At 35.0% G+C, this 13610-nt stretch overlaps 1 protein-coding gene across 9 annotated transcripts in view; it reads left to right on the forward strand.

The window, feature by feature from the left end:
- The window catches only part of tacc (transforming acidic coiled-coil protein), a 126258-nt gene that overhangs the window by 19176 nt on the left and 93472 nt on the right, over positions 1–13610 (forward strand). The window lies entirely within an intron of this gene.

Consider the following 13610-nt stretch of genomic DNA (forward strand, 5'->3'; position numbering starts at 1 on the left):
GTTGGCTAATGATATAGATTCTCTTATAGTAGTGTCATATTATACTGTACCGACTATCAGATTAAAAACCATCGTTTTTCGTCAGCCGCAGGACCTTCTGAATTGCACGGCCCGTTTGTTTCTAATTAGCCTGAGGTCGGGCCTGGATTGAACATATTATGATTATGTGTAATTTGCTCGGCTAGACTGCGACAATTACAACAAAGAGGACCGCTGGTGCAGTGGCGCTAGTATCACAATGGCAGTATTGCAAGAGTTTACGAGCATCCTCAAAACGTCACTTTTGACATTACGGTTCATCACATAGGGCGGTTTCGTGGCGTGAGATGGCAGTTTGTTAGTACCTACTGATCTTTTGTCGATGATTCTGCACCTACGATGTCACGATGTGCATTTTATTGTTATTGTATAACTACTGACGTAGGTATATCTGTTATTATTATAGTCGATATCCCAAAATGTAATAAGATTTTTAAGAAACGTGCTGTGTCTGCACATTTTTTGTCATATCTGCTTGAGGCGATTTTGGCTCGTCATCTCCGTCTTTGGATTTGGCACGCCGAAATTGTATTTCTCAATTTTTTCACAGTATCACAATGCGGGCACGTCGCTGTGTTTTTCACTTGTAGAGCTTGCATCACCCCGCGATAATAAATTAGAGATTATTATACAAAAATCACCGTTCGCAATGACCTTACAGATTCGTTTCACCTATATAGGTGATACAGTACATCATTAACGATATATTAAATAGCAATATGTTATTGGTTTATTAGTATTCAGTGAGATTATCATCAATGAGCCTCTCTAACGAACCACTCTAATGAGGCTTGCTTTGATTGCAAAGAGATGTGCAAATATTATTAATATGATGTAGGATTTATTACTTGTGGAAAAAAACATCACCTGCTTATTGGTTAGTTATTATAGTGGACCAATACTATTCTTAATAAATAGAAGGGTTTGTAATCCTAGGATCCTATTGATCACGAAGTCCGGGGTTGAAAACGCGAAGAAAAATGGCGTATTTCGTATTAGTTTTCATTATTGATATCATAAAAAATAAGTTGACACACAATTTCACCAAATATTTGTGTCGCTTGGTGTATGTTTGCGACACGCTATCTTTCTACCTACTTCATTATTTCTTTAAATGCACTTAGACAGTAGGAAATATTTTTTTCTTTCGTCACTGATTAAAATTATTTTCGTAGCTATTATCAATATAATTGGCTGTAAATTATTGGTTACCATATAAGGTTAATATTCTCTTAGTGACAGTTTATTACACAAATTAATCAGAAAGTAACATTTATTTTTATAATAAGTAATAACATAATTAAGTTACGCGGCTCCAAGGTAATATATATCGTTAGGAAAAGCAAAACTATTTCGTTAGAATTTTATGATTTCCGTAATATTATGTTAGTTGGAACATAATAATTTATATAACATAATTATTTTATTATTTTTTTCGGTACAAGTCTGTTTACTGGAAGTCAGGCGGACAGCGGCAATTTTCATGGCCGATTTCGGCAAAATTAGGGAATTCGAGAATGATAACCTAACAAATAATCCAGTATATCGGTTATTTTGCCGCTAGTTTCCACTATATAGACAAGCACCCTTTTTCTTCTAAGATTATTCTATGCTTTGTATTTTTATTGTAATTTGAGTTACCTGTTCTTTTTTAAATCATAAAAGTGTAATTTTGTGAATGTCTCGAATTAATAATTTGTTATGTACACAATGTATTTTTTTTTTTTTAAATAAATAAATATTGTTATACTTAATAGTTTTGTTCGATAGATGTTGGAGAAAACCTTTGTCTATAAAACTGGAAATGAAAATGAAAAAATGCCTAATGAAGTCATTTCGCGTGCATATTCATATTTGTAACACACTTTTGTCTTCTTATTTCCCAGGCCTACACTGATATAAAAACGCCGTACCTATAGCATTACTTTACAAGCTAAACCACTATCAGTATTATAATGTTTGAGGCTTTCACGGTTGTTTTTTTATCGTAATAGATTTTTGGGTTTCCACCGTGTGTACTTCTCCTTCTCTGTACTTGTCTTGTACCACTATCAGTATTTATAATATTTAGATGAACAATCACGAAAATATTAATATAACAACACTGCATACGCACAGTATAGCAAAACGCCAAAAAGGGGAACCACTTCGTTAATTCCGTTATCTTTGAATGTGCTGCTAATGCATAAAGTAGCCATTTAACCACACAAAATCTGGAATCGAGAAGTTATTGTAAATCCTTCACGTGTCTAAGATTTTTTTCTTCTTTGAAATATTTATCTTGTTCTTAATTTTGAATACCGTACTTAGTTACGCTCTCACGAGAAGGAGTTCCGCCGGGTTCGGTTCCCTTTCGATTTGTAAGAAATTATACAAAAAATCACTATTTTCAAGAAAGTATGGTCACTGTTGGTAGACTAACAGATTTTAACTCTATGATTGACGTTTGAATTCGATATACCTAGTTAATTTGATATGCCTAATTAAGTCAGTTTGTGAAAACTGTAATCATTTTCAGGCAGAGTTGTTATAAACGTCTTTGAAATAATGGATAAATTTGTTGTGAAAATAAAATACAATATGTACGATTTTGTAGTTACCAACTTATTCGTCAACTCGCTTTGAATTGAAGTGCGTGCTTTATATGTGATTTATTTAAATCGAAATAGTTAACTTTTGATGAATTTCGCGATATAATAGTATAAATTTAGCGCCAACCTTGACAACGTGGGGGTTGCTGTTTGGAACTTAGCTATCAATCTCAAATATGTATGTATACGTATATGAGCGCTTATATATTATTTGATCGAAAAGTAACACTCATAGTTTTTCCATTACGTGAAAGTGAATTCTTTAATATAATTTACTTCACCCGATGATTTCGAAGGAAACCTTTTTTTAGATGATGGAGCCTATATATCAGTGGCGTGCGGTCGATATACGCCGTAAATTCGGAGCATGCCCAGAAATAATCGATAAATTCTATAGCATAATTGACCTAACTATATTTCCTTCAATTGTTGTGGGTACCGTGGTAAAATAGTGGGTATATAATATGTGTTTTTTCAATAGCATTCCTATAACCAAAAGTCACCTCACGCCTCTGCTATAATATGTATATGAATCGCATTGATGAAGTCATATCACATTGCGGATTAATTTGTGGCAAACTTCACACCATTATCGGCTGCATATTTCACGTAGGTACATAGATATAAATTGCCAAGATAAACCTTCGTTGGGAATATATGTTTTTTTTTTACTTATGGTTACTTCATGCATCGACTTTTTATAACATGTTCGGTTTTACCGAAATTAAAGCGTTGAACATTATAATATAAATAAATTTAGCTATAATTGTCTGTCAATGGATTTCTTTCTTTCGACCAGATTAACAGATTTTGTTTTTTTACGAGAAATGGATGTCAGCCATTTGCTCAACCTATTAGGTCCATACCCTGACAAGACACAAATTGAAAAACAATATGTGTACTTGCCAGACCCAGGATTCGAACCTGAGACCCACGGCGTGATAGTCCAACGCTTAAGCCGCGCGGCCACCGTGGGTGTCAATGGATAGACAGCATCAATTATAGAAAGTCTGTATGCACCTAAATACACATTATTTAGATGACCACTGACAAAAATCGCGAATCATGTATGAAATGTAAAATATGTTTAAATTATATATCATGTAAACACCGACGTAACAGCTGATAACACCAGATAGTGTACGCCTGAAACGATTATCGTTATTTCTTATTCGTAAACTGGTATTTTACTAACATAAGTATTTTTTTAAACACAATAATATGTACAATAATTTATAATTAACTATTTCTTTTATTCAATGAATAATTCACAAGATTTAAGAATATATCGACCCTTAATCGGCAGAACAACGTAAGCGACAATTCATAAATTTTACAGGAGAAGGTTTTTTTAAAATTATTTCCGTAATTAGTTCCAAAAATGAATTCTGTTAATGTGGTTAATAATAATTGGTTACTGCCTATACGGAAATTATAAAACAATTGCATTAGTGCTTTTAGTTTTCGAGATAGTGGCGGTAACGCTGTTTTGCTTATGTCTATGACACGATATTTTTTCCAGGCATGTCGCTTACGCTATTTGGCGTAGTCGTTTTTATTTATAAATTTCATGCTAATTATCATCACAGGGCATTACTAATTAAGTATTAAAATAAATAACATAAGCACCCATTTATTTTACGAAAGGGGACGTTGTTAAATAAATTAAAAATACTTTGACTTTTTAAATTAATATTTTTGCTTGTAGATACTTAATCACATATAGGTAAAATAAAAATAAATGATTGGTATTTTTAAGGTTTCGCTTATATTATTAATATTATCAGGTATTGTTATTTTTCATAATGAAATAGGTACGTATCTACTCGTACATAATTAAATATGGGGACCTACTAATTATGATAAAATAAAATTGTAATCAACTATTCAGTTTTACAAAAAAATTATTGTCCCACATTTTTTAAGCAGTAATCGCATCCTCATTCACGTCTTCCTGATCGGATTCCGGTAAAGTATCTTCCACTGATAATCCATGTGGCAGTTTCATAAACTCATCCGTCATCTCTGAGGGATATTACATTTAACACAGAGACTTTTATACTGTTACTCGTTATACTGGATTTCCGATATTGGTGATTTAGCACTATACAGCAAGGGTGGCTGCGCTTAAAGCATCACAGCACTTGATCGGGATCTGATGACATTTTCTAGGTCTAACAGTTTAGTCCTACTGTCACCAGAGTAGGTACAATATTTGGTAAGTTTTTTAAATTATGCCTTTCATAATTCACCAAATTTAATTTTGAGCTTTGAAGGAATGCAAGTAGCAGCGAAAGATTTCCAGTCACGGAATTCTGCATATGACATGATGACCTAGCGTTGGAAATGATGGTGGGTAATTTTGATAGTGCCCAAACTACTATATAAATGACTCAATTTTCGCATGAATGGAATCGACCGGCATCGTAGTACGACCAGTGGGTCTATTCTATACTTATCGACCGCTAAAGTGATAGATATTATCAAACTTAGGGTAGGTTTATATAAAAGTGTTAGTACTTATTGCAACAATTATAATCAACGTACTGTAATTGTTACAATAAGTGCTAATTCTATAATACAAACCTACCCTAAGTTTGATAATATTTATCACTTTATCACTTTAGCGGTCGATAAATACACAATAGACCCACTGGTAATAGAAAATGTATTTCTATCAATTCAATGAAAGTTGAATTTTTCATAAAATAAGATAGCATACCCAGTGTTGCCCGGTTCTTATTCTGACCAATCACAGTATAATAATTCCTTGATTTTTTCCCGCTTTGTCAGTCCTGTCCAAAGATTTGTGCATGATTGCTGAGATCTCATTACTGCCACGTTTACCATCAGTTTCACCCCATAAAAAGCAGTATCCATTATTTGTTCCACTTTCCGACAGTAGTGAGATGTAACGGCGGGTAATTATTGTTTAATAAACTCTATTACCAGGTTTATTTTATCTCAGCCAGTTTTACTGGACGGCGCGAGCTTTGCTCCCAAATCGGTTTTCGCACAACTCACTACCAGACGGACCACCGAATAAACCGTACCGTAGCTTACACTATCAAATAACGTCGGTTACGTTGTTTTGCTCTACTTTATAATGCGATACAAGTTAAAACGCTAAAAGGCACAGACCCTAAAAAAATGTCACGCGATTGAGATCGGGCTCTAATATTTTTGTCACTTATGCGCTAGGTGATATTGAACAGTTCTCCATTTAAAACGCAATTTACCAAAAAGTGTCGCTTACGTTGTTCTGCCGATTAAGGGTCGATATCATTGTGATTATTGAACATATATAATTTAGAAAAACACTTTCTGAGAGAGTATATTATAACCAATAGAAAAAATCTTTTTGAAAAAAGTAAGCCACCCCGGCCGGGAATCGAACCCTGCATCTCCATGGGTTTACGCCCCATTCCGTCGCATTTAACCTATATGCTACGGCGTGACATACTAATTGCTGCAAATTTTAACTATTGGTCACTTTTAATACCTACTAATCAGCGCTCTTCCAAATCAAGCTACTTTGGCAATCGATTTTTGTTTCTTAAATCAAAATAGGTAACTATTTACTATTACTTTGATTACTAACCGACGTTGTGGAATTTCTCCAATATTTTTTAGATGTAACTACTTGCACTTGCTAATAATTTATAATTAACTATTTCTTTTATTCAATGAATAAATGAGTAAAATAATAATAAATGCATAAAAGATAATGGCCTCTTCAACGAGCCCTTAACGTCGAGGAAAGAAGGAAGGAGTACACGCGGTGGAAACCCAAAAATCTATTACGATACGTATAGTTGTTTATCTTATATGGATTCCTAACCTAACCTATGGGTCACTCTTATTGAAAATGCCTTTTTATACGAATGTGGAGGTTGGGAAGGGGAGTGCAGGTTATCCGGCTGTTATCAAAGGGAGGGGGGTCGGACTTGAAAAAGGTTAGGATCCCGTGCTCTATCTACTACTTTCAGAAGAGAAATACTCGCGCAAAAAAGGATAAACGGTTGATGTTTTGTCAATGTCATTCCGATTCGCTGGAAAAAAGCTATTAAGATAAATAGTTGCAAAAAGAGTCGGCCGTCTCGCCAAAACATCACGATTAATACTTATTTGCGATCTACCGAAATCAACTGACTGAGAACAGACTGTAGATTTAATGAAGGATATCGCGAATTAGTATGGTTTATTATTAATTATAGATATCTGTTTCGTTTTAAATATACGATTGATAATAGAAAAAATAAATTGCTATCGTGATGTGACATGGCTCATTAGCAAACTTGCAATGCTCATAACGGAACTAATTACGACAAAATACATCGGCATGCTTGTTCACTTATAAGGGGAGTAGTTATTTGTTTAATCAACTACCCCCGTTATTATTTTATATTCAGGCGGTTGTTTTTGCATGTGACATGTGATGTTATATGGGCAGTGTTGAAGGAAAACACTCGTTGGTATTTTATATTGTTTATATGGCACAAATACATGAGTAGTATTACACGGCAGATAGCATGAAGTTATGTTAAGTTAAACTATATTTTTGAGTGTAAAGGTTTATCCTGATTCTTTTAACTTGATAATTTGGAAAAGGACTAAGTGCCCTTGTAACCTCTACATGTTCTATTGAAGGTCCCTAGACAACTGTCATTTCCGACCCGATATTGTCTGTGCTCTAAACGTGAGCATAGACAATAACGTGTCAGTTGTAGAGTTGGGTAAAACCTCTACACACTAAGTGTTGGTTACGAGGACAATTTTATTTTGTTTAATTAACAATTGAGAAGCTGAATATAGGAGAGGACTAAGTTAAGTTAAGGCGTTCTGCTTTGATTTTTGATTTTATTCTACCTACCTTGTAATCAAATTTAATTAATGTAATTTTGATCTGGCGACTACGTGTACCGCTAAATAATATACAAGGCATATCAATTTACTGATATGCCTTGTATATTCTATATACTTATATAAAAAACATCAAAATATTTAATTAAGTTTTTCTTGAGATTAGTTTAGCTTTAGCATTTGCCCCCCCCCCCATATTCCACGAAATTACAATAATTGTTGTTATTAACCGTTGATTGGCACTAATATAACAACTACCTTACCTTAATTTTATAAAGTTCTTCGCCACTTATAAATTACTGCTGTATGTATGTATCTCCTTGCTATTACCACTATTAATTAGCTCATTATATCCAGTGGGCTCTTGGTTTTACTTTAGGGTCTTAGAATAGAAAGAAGTTGAAATAAGTAAATATAATTAACATAGTTATATACGTTCTCACTTATTTCAACTGCTTTCTATTTATTCCCTATTATCTTCAAACCTTGCATATAATAATTATGTAATATCTACTGTATTTTTTGTTTAATACATAGGTGTGTGGAGTTTCGGCCAAAACGGCAAAACTTCTAATAACTACCGAATAAATATACAAAATAATTATAAAAAATGACAGTTAAGCCATCAATAATCGTACCTATAATAAAATCGTACCTACTGTGAAGCAAATTTTCTACACTTTTTGCGAGAAATTGTCTCCACGTTATATTTGTCTCGTTTGTGAAATGGGATTAATTTTTCGAACGTTTTAAATATTTTCATTTGATGATTAATAGTAAAATTATATATTTGCGTCAACGTCAATGATTTTTCAATATTGTTAAAATAATATGATTTGGCATCTGGTAGTCTTCCTGTATTATACTCGTATTTAATATAGAATTCCGAGTTTGTAATACACTTACACCGTCATGCTATCAATAGTATACATTTTATAATTGAATTCAAAAGTTTTCCAAATGTCAAGAAAATTGGCCGTAGAACTTACTAACTTCAGACTACAGTACATACATATTGCGCTGCGAAATGTAAATAATTGTTGTGTGATTCATAACAATATTACGCTTTTGGTTTTCCAATGATTTCGCTCTTGTTCATTATAACATGTAAACGCAATCGTCTCGGGAATGCGCGCGCAAATGCACTCTGACACTGAAATATAAGCTACACTCCTTGAAGACAATCATTTCCTGCTGCAGTCTGAGACTTCTCTTTGATTTATATCGCAGTGAGGATAAAAATAGGCGCGAGGGATGGGAGAGGATGCAACCGATGTCGCCTTCCATGCACTATTCGGCTATTAAATGACAGTAAAATATGCATGGAGGGATCCCAAATAAAACTAGTGCTTGCGTTTTTAAAGGACATTCTTGTCAAATGTTAACGGATAACTGAAAATACTACGTATTTAATGACGGATTGTTAGGGAACGATTTTTAATGCAGATATTGTTTTGTATATTTATTCTCTTTCTTTTCGTGGTTATCATAATTCGTGGTGCAACCCGTGGAAAAATTCGTGGAACCCACGCAAGGTAAATCCGCCGAAAGTTACATGATCCATGGCATTAGCTAATGTTGATGAAAATCTCTGGTAGGACTATAAACGAAGTGAAATAATTGCCTATGTGCCGTGGAACTGGCTTACCCTACTTGGTGCGGTATAACAGGCTACGGATCTCAATTGTGGACAAATAATATGGGATAAACTTAGCACGTGTTAAATAATATGTTATTTTTAATACTTCGTTGCGTCTGCCTCATAATAATAATTATGCATTATTCAATATGAGAGGATAGTAGGCGCGCTTTTTGTCCTTTAGTTTTAGTAAAGCAATAAAGTGAACCCGGCTTCAAAACTGCTACTTCACCTGGAGGGTTAGTCAGTTTCTATTAATTTTGTGTTCCCTGTTATGTACACACTCATACCTCCTAGAAACAGATCGTCCGCAAGTTGAAGTGCGATTTACCTAGTAGGAAAGTTAGCAGCGTGAACTTTATCACCTATTTAAATGTATGAGAGCTTAATTACTATTGAGTACTTCACTCGCTAAGGGACTTTTGTCACTGATCTCAGAGTTTTATTTCGAGGGTTGGTCCAGTCTGGTAAAAGGGTTGATTTTTAAAAGTGATGGACGCCGGAATAATTTTAGTTCCTTCTTACCAACCCTGCGCCCCATGCGATGTCACGTTTCGCGAAAGATTCCTCGCAATCGAATCCGAGACTCTTCGTTATGTTCGGACATTCCGACTCGAGACGTCAGGCTTCCGCACGAACGAAGACACCAATGTGAACCCTCTCTCGTCTGGAGTTGGCCGTTTTTGATAATGTCCCCAGCGTCCCGCCATATCGCCAGCGGCAAGGTTAACCACCCTTCGCGTACTACTCCGCATCGATGTCCCGATTTCCAGAAAAGATACGCAAATAGAAATAATCCTTCCTAGATGCTTCTCAAACTTTCCGTTGTACAGCTACGACAAAACGAGTCAATTCCGACAATTTAATAGTTTTTCCAATTTTACAAATTGTGTGGCCTCTAACTGATTCTACATACATATTTATTTTTTTAATTAATTTTGAATACGTATGTATCTATTTTTGTAGGTTGTTTTTGCTTGGTCTGGTAATTCTATTTGCTTGCTATTATGTAATTGTAATAGATAGGTACCCACATCGATAATTCTTACATGCATATAGGTTATTATTAAGTAAGAGAAATCGCGCTATTGCATAATGAAACAACTATACTTTACTTACAAACATGATTCACATTGTGATGTATGATGATTACTTAAATTTAATAATTAATAATAATACCTTTGTGTTTATATGCAAATGACACAACGTATAATTCGACTCATCCAATCGATTATTCTATGATCGATAGATTATTTTAAAACAATGGTCCGGAAGGAAACTTCTTGATCCTCTGTCAGGACATGCATGTCTGGACTTTTAATTAGGCTTGACGTATTTCTGTGTGTCGTTTATTTGATGTGCAAGACGGAAGTATCTGCATAATGATTATTGATATATCACACAAGTACGTATTGTAATAATGAGTTATACATTTGTGGCATTTGTGCCCACCGCTTTGTGTTTGACAGTTTATCAGTCCGCACCTTATGATTTGCATACTATGACAAGACTTTCGAAAAATAAATGATGTTAACGATCCATTTAGTGTGTTGAGGGTATCCTTTTTTGATGGTTGGATACGACTGACGAGACGCGATAGTATAAAAATAAAGCCACATATTATCAATGTATGGAATTATATCTCTAAGCAATGATAAAAACTGGATAGCGAAAAGTACACGGTGTTCTGCCGAGATATATTAGGAATTTCTTCTTTAGCAGATGTCAAACGTTCGGAAATCTTTTGAAAAGCGAGATAGCTTCGGTAGCACAGATTAAGTTAGTCGCTAGACTAGAGAGAGAGAAATAGTGCGTGATAATTCAATACTGTATGCGATATAGATATAAGTACCTAGCTGGATTTATGTCACGCGTGTTTTTTTTTAAATTGAAAGATTACACAATTTTATATTGTCCTCAGCTTTTAAATTGTATTCATTAAAATAAATGAATTAATACAATTTATTTCCACTATGAATTGACGGTTAGTTAATACAATAAAATATAAAAAAAAACATGTCATATTAGATACTGACGACTATAACTTGACGTGTGGTGGTTTGCAGAACTAATTACTCGCTACACCAGCAATACCCCCATTGCCGCGCCATGCTATGATTGTCGGTGTGTATGCTGCGTGTTTTAAGGTGACGCATCAGTGAAACGCCAAATAATTTCCAACTGTAGGCGCGACGAAATTTTGGACTCGCTGCCATTCACTGAGAGAATCTCGAGCCAGAAGCACGTCACTTTGCTGCGTGATGGCGACGGGTCAATTAATTCTAAAATCGTGTAAAGATGACTAAAAACGTTACCCATTTACTTTAAAAAGAAAACATGTCAATGAATATATTATTATTGTTACTAATAGAACATACGTTAAAGTGCCCACCACCACCCGTCATATATGCACAACCGTGGATATGCACGGCCGCTTTCTATGACGCTTTAAACGTGTCTGAAAGAAGTGATTTTAAGTGCTCATTCCGTCCCGAGACGGAGCCGCACGGGACTGATGCTGCAACCATGCACCGTAGTGCTTAAAGAAGAAAGTTAAGAAAGAAAATGTTTGTTTTTGGACTGGCTCTGCTGTCCGCTGACGTTAAGCGCTTTGTGTACCCGCATACTGAGTGTCACGAATTGAAATGGATGAGTCTACAGAAGAGTCGGGACTATCCCGCTCCCCATACGACGCTGCAAAATAGAACAATAAACAGAACATAAAATGAACGTATGTTGGATTTATATGAAAAATAATATTTCGTTTGACAGGTGTCATTTGCACCCGCGACCCGCAGTCCGCGCATCGCCTAGCAACGATCTTTTTAGACCGTGCCTCAACTAATGCATGGCCTTAACACCAATAACGATAAGTAGCATTATATATAAAATTATTATTTCTTATAAGAAGTGAAATTCCGTAAATCCTCTACTCACGTATTATAATTTTGCGTACAATTCTTTTCGGTTTCTAATTTTATTGTTTACCTGCCTCCAGAAGGCAGTCTTTGCACTGATGTTTATTGTTAACGTTAAAGCTGTTCCAAATAGTAATATTTTGAGGAATATAGTGATAATTAATCATAGTGCTAATATGGCCAGTCAAAAGTTCAACACTCATTAAAATTATCCGAGCTCACATCTCGTGATGGAGGTACATCAGTACCTATCTGCATCACGGTCTGTTAATAATTTACTCGTGTGATTACCTGCTTTTGGTATTTGTAGTCCAGTATATACATTTTTTGTTTGGGATATGATTGCGCAATTTGTTTAATCGCTCCGTTTTTTATGTTGTCCGTCTATTATACCTCGTAGATTACTGGAATCATCATTCGAGTAGGTACTTAGAGGAATCATTAATAGTGGTAATAGATTGATGTAATTAACGTGTGCTTCTTAGAGTTGATTCTTGGTATGTAGTGTATTAGACTAACTACGTCTCCTTTCTCTTGTCATCGCCGGATGCCTTCGCCTTATTATCGAGGATGGCGATCACTGAAATTAAAGGTCTTTTAACAGTGTCTTTCCATCTTGAGCGAGCCTGCGATGATCTGGTTGCTTCGGCTTTTTTTTTGGATCAGTTGCTTTCGATGCCGTACACCCTCGGGATCTTAGTGATCACCCTCCTCTCCTGACTAATGTTAACACAATGTGGCCGAAGAATTGAAAAACGCGTCTCGTGCATGTAGATGAGAGTCGTTATTTTGATGCTAAGTTCTTTTAAAATGGATACATTTGTGAGGCATGGCTGTCAATGAAATGCTGAGCATCTTCGCCAACACCATATTTCAAATGTGGCATTTATATTCCTATCGGAGTCCGGGTTTCAACGCCGTATAATTCTGTATTACAGTGTAAATTGTATAGGAATACCTTCCTAACCACCTCCACACTTTGATAAGTTAGTATTTTCAGCCCATATTTAGTGGCAATCTTCATCTAAAGTAAACAATAAGGGATGTCAGTATATTTTATTTTCTTATTTTTTAGACAATGCTGTCGTGACATTGTGTTTCGTTTGTTAAGCAGATGTAACTACGATAGAGTAGGTATACCTACTTGTATTGTATTGAATTTGGGTTGTTACGAAACTTTGATGTTTCGTAGGTAATATTATCCCCAAAAATGTCGAAGAAAATCTTTATTAGAAGCCCGGAAATTGAACAATGTTTTTAAAAAAAATCTACAAATAAATGCTGCAGAGGAATATGCAAATATGCAAGCTTCTAGAATCTAGAGTGCAATTCTGTGTACATTCCTAAACGATATTTTTTCTCAGTATACTAAACCCAAAATGAATTATTACGTCTTGTACTGATGGGGGGGGGTTTGAGTGTTTCCAACATTTGTATATGCTAGCCCAGGGCCCGGTCAATTGTAAATCTGGCCTTGCCTTTAATATAGATTATGCCTAAATGTATGAAGGAAAAGGCCTAATAATAATTCATACGATACTTCCTTCATGTGATGATTAT

Source organism: Rhyacophila brunnea, unplaced genomic scaffold (genome assembly GCF_057557595.1).
Source record: "Rhyacophila brunnea isolate RB1 unplaced genomic scaffold, BYU_Rbru_1.0 scaffold_6, whole genome shotgun sequence".
NCBI classification, from domain to species: Eukaryota; Metazoa; Arthropoda; class Insecta; order Trichoptera; family Rhyacophilidae; genus Rhyacophila; species Rhyacophila brunnea.